We start from the raw sequence: 4,906 nt of genomic DNA on the forward strand, positions 1-4,906 counted from the left end.
TGGGCTTTGCTTTCCGCGGCGGACGAAGCTGTCGCCCCTTGTCCCTGCCTCTCCCTTACTACAAGCGGAGGGGGAAGGCAGAGGCACAATATGTATCCAGCAGCCCGACTTGTCAATGGCTCGCCTCTCCGGGCGTGGTAAAGGAAGAAATATGGCGGCCCGCCTCTCCCTCGCTCTCTCCCCAGCCCACCTCACGGCTCCCTCCGCAAATGCAAACCCTGGGAACATCACCCCCCATCCCCCTGCCCGAGATGTGCACCCCCCCAAGAGCAAGGACCCATTGAGGATTTTTTGTTTGTTTTTCTTTTTCTCTCCCCCCCCCCAAATCTGCTTTTGTCTGCCTCTGTGCAGCTTGTAACATGGCACTTTGTTATAGCCCTCCCTTCTCTTCTTGGAAGAGATCGTTTGGTAGCATTGCAACAATTCACTGGAGGGGAAAAGGGAAGGCCAAAAAACACAACAAAAACAAACCAATCCTCTCTATGTCTTCAGATGGAAATTAAAAACATTGGGGATAAAAGTTTCCCGGGCACCAGTTGTCACTTGCCGTGCCAGTGAGATCTACGGGGCTTAATATACACAAGAAGACAAGCAAAGACCTTTCACATCTGTCAGAGCAAAAAAGAAAAGCAGCAAGATACTACTCTTACTGATATGCTACCATTTACACAAATTGATATATCATATGTTTTAACCCTGCAGTGGGGGGTCTTGAAGCTACCAGGTGTGTGATTTACTTCCCCAGGTCAACACTTCATGTGTTTATACTGTGTAGGATTACGTTGCCACTCCAGAGCAATGCCATATGACTGAACATGTGTGAAAAAGATGTGGGGCATAGGTTTCATTAGTCCTTAAAAGTTTTCCACATTCTTCCCTTTCCCACAGCCATTTTAAATTAACCATGGCTGAGAAAACTTGAAGGGACACTAGTTTATAAAGGGGCTAGGCAGTTAAATGTATGCATAGCTCTCCCACCACCAATCTGATGCACATGATGCTCTTTCCAGCACCTGTTGACATAACTATTGAAAATGATGTTGTGCTTTAACAGATTGCTGCTGCTACTGAAAGTATGGATTAAATGGTGCTTGCCACAAGTCATCAGACTAGCTGTGACCTTGCAGGTTAAAATGTATTGATCAATACAGCACCTTTTAGAGTGCAAAAATAATTCTTCTTACTTCATAATTTTAAAAATGTATTAATTTGCTCCAAAATGTATGTCATACTATATAAAACCAGTTACTGCATCTTACTGGTTGTTTTTATAAGCATGCTTCTTTCTTTCTGAAATCAAACATCATTAAACTCAAAAAGTGTAATTATTTTTTTTTAGGTTAAATTCTATAATGCTATTTTTTCATTCAAATTTTTTGTAAAAGGCTCTATTTCTTTAAACTGACATGGATGTTGAGATTAAAAAAAAGATCTATGTGTGTGATTTATGACCCTGATGTATGTATGTGTTAATAATTACTTTAGCAATAACATATAGCTTATAGACATTAGTTTGCAGTAAACATGGTATTTATATGACATTCATGTATGTCATTCTTATGTATGTCATTCATGACATTATACTTACACATACACATTTATAAAATTGGTAATCAGTAATCAAGTGAACAGTGATAACACAATCTTTTTCTTTCCAGAACAACTTCCTCAAAGGCTAAAAACTGCACTCTTGGTATAAAAGGCACAGAAGGCAATAGCACAGTGCAGCCAAGAAACATAAGCATGAATCCCAGGCCACTGAAAAGATTTGTGGCAGCTTTGGAAGATGAGTAGGTGCATGGTAACATGATGGGTGGATCTGCAACGTCACAAGTCAACTGATCGAAAGTCCTCTGCACAGTGAGGGCACAGCTACCACAAATGCAACTTCAGCCCTCAAAGACCCTGCAATGAAGTAATCTTCCCGCAGTGGAGGAAGTCTGACTCAGCGCTCTGTAGACTTTGATAATCCCATTTTATATGTTCACTACAGGGGACTGTAAGAGTCTCTCCAGACTCTGAATACTACTTATATACCAAGAATGTGAAAATAACTTTTAATTTTGTGTTTTCAAAGTTTAGTGGCCCTGTACTGTACTTTATCTGCTTGCACCCCTCTCATTGATATCTGTGGATTATTAACATGTAATTTGAGGGCAGTATAAGGTTTTAAGAGTTTAGTCTTACCCTCCAGTATGTATCTTGGGTAAGAACGCATATACGGGTAGGTATGTGGTAACATGATGGGTGGATCTACAACGTCACAGGTCAACTGATCAAAAGTCCTCGTTTATAAGAATATAAATATTCTTATAAATAGGTAGGAATATAAATATTTTCACACCACCTCAGAAAAAAGGTCCATGTATTTTTTCTCTTCCAGTAGCCATTAACCGATGGTTTAGCTGAATAATAATGGTCAGTTATGCAATAATACATCTATGGGAGAAGTTGCTTCTTAACTCTAATCAGGATAATGGTTGACTTTTGTCCAGTGGCTTTATATCTCTTATAGATTTCTTTATACTAGCCAATGTATCTGTGAACAATATACTTATTGCCCATCTGTGAATATGGAACAATTGAACTATTCCAAAATGTTGCAGATGGGGAACTGCTTACAATTGTGAGGCATGGTGTGGACACACATAACAATTAAACCATTCCAAAGGGGGCTGGTTCACAATTTTGTCAAGTGCTGTGGTTCTGACGCCAGGGGCTGGGAGTGAGTACCCAGGCCAGCATTCCTTGTGATGGACAGGTAAGGAGAAGCAGGTGCTTGCACCTGTTTCAAGGTTCCCAAAACATCCAGGAGTAGGTGGAGGCATTTCCGTTTTCCTGCTTTTTCTTTTCTCCTAAACATGAATTCAATACATTTCAATCACCTGCATTTGACTCAAGTCTTCAGTGTGCTTGCCTGAGTTGGGTTTCCCCAGGGAAGGGCACAAAGGGGAGTGTTTGGACCCACACTTTATGGTTCCCAAGGATTGGAGAGGTATGTTGAGCATAGGAAGTGGAAGGCCAGGGCTAACAGAGCTCAACCCCACCAAACATGAGGCAGTGGGTAGGCCCGCAGGGCAGCCCGGCTGCAGGCTCCAGGCAGCTGCAGCAAGGGTGGAGAGGGGTGTACACGCAGCCAGGATCACAGCTCAGGGTGTGGATCACTGCCCAGCACAGCAGGCAAATATCAGTCTGCTCTGTGAAGGGAAAGGGGCATGGGGATGGCAGATTGAGGCCCCCCCTTGGTGAGGCAGGGAGTGAGGAAGGGGCAGGGGCTGGGGTGAATGGGGTCCCAGCCAAAGCAGGTCGTGGGAGGGTTGGAGCCCAGGCAGCCAGGTGGAGGGGGGCTGCTGCTACCCACTGGGCGCTGCACCCCGCTGCTGCTGACACTGCCTTTGGGGCCCCGCAATGCTATGTGCATCCCACAGCTGGGCTGCACTGCACCCCCTGCCCGCCTGTAGATTTCTACACCTCTCTGCCTATCTGCCATCTGACACCACCAGGAAAGGAATCCTGCCTGATCTGCACAACAAAGAGCAACTCACAAAGACACTCTCATGGATCCAGAGGAGCAGACTTACATCTTCAGCTTCCTCTGTGCAAAAATGAAGTTTATTTCCTACCTATGGGGACTTTTTACCATCTTTAATTTTTCCTGAGCTTGAGGAAGGGCATGTGAGTCCAAAATCTTGCAGAAAAAGATTGGGTTTTTTGCAGTTTCTTTTTTGGTCTAATAAAAAGCATAATCTCTGAACCATTTTATAGTTTTGCATTAATTTTATAGGTATACTTTTGAACTGTTTGGCTAAGTACAAATAGCCAAAAAGCCTGAAGCTGAACCCATTCAATCTTCTTAGGTTAGTCTAACCTGTGTAGACTGAATGGACAAGCAAGTAAACAGACATTCACTTTTGATTTTGGAAATGCAGCCACACGCCTACAGTGGCTGAGGCCAAAAGCTTGAAGGGGAGGTGGGTGCTAAAGCATGCCTCCCAGGACTTGTGGGGGAGGTGCAAAGCATCCTGCAATGCTAGGGTACTGCAAGTTAACTTGAATCGGGAGGAGATCTGGGACAGAAGTTCAATAAACCAATTTAACCTAAATCAGTGAAGTCTGATACTACATCCATCTAGGTTTATCTTAAACTGGTTTCAGTCATTTTGAAAGTGGTTTGTGTGCACTGAATTTGTGTCATGTTACAGACTTGAACTGGTTTATGATCACTTATACTGGTTCATGTGTAATTTCTGTCTTGAGGCAAAGCTTTAAATCAGTTTAACAGGCTTGCATGTCTGTCTGCTTCAGGTTTAAACTTCATTTAAACCAGCGTAAGTGTTATGTGTATCCATACCACAGATATCTAATCCTGTTTTGAATCCTACCAGACTCTTTGCCTCAATATCTGAGTCCCATACTTTAAGTACATGGTGTGTTGTTTGTGATTTGTTTTATTATTCCACCTATTATGTTTCTAAGTGTAGAAAACTGTTTTCTGTTCTACACACAGGGACCGAGAAACAGTTAACAAAAACATGGATGGATCCTCCTACTCACTGCTTTTCATTGTGATTCAGTCTTCAGTAAGATAATGCTGTGTTACAAAAGTAGACACATTCATGAATTTTGAGGACATTAATAGTGGAATGGAATTGCAGACAGGTGCTTAAGTGCATAGATGGAGTAGAATCTAGCCCCAAATTTTCAAAACGTCTAGGAATTAATGAGTGCCTATCTGAAAAACATTTTAAAGTGCCCCAGTTTTCAGGAAGGGCTGAGCACATCACTTTGAAAATCAGATTTCTTTAAGGTATCTCAGATTGGATTGCCAAATATTAAAGCATCCAAAATCACTAGTCACTTTTTTACATTTTGAAGCTGAGCAAATAGGTATGCATGATAAACCTTC

The sequence above is a fragment of the Alligator sinensis genome, unplaced genomic scaffold (genome assembly GCF_000455745.1).
Source record: "Alligator sinensis unplaced genomic scaffold, ASM45574v1 scaffold728_2, whole genome shotgun sequence".
NCBI classification, from domain to species: domain Eukaryota; kingdom Metazoa; phylum Chordata; order Crocodylia; family Alligatoridae; genus Alligator; species Alligator sinensis.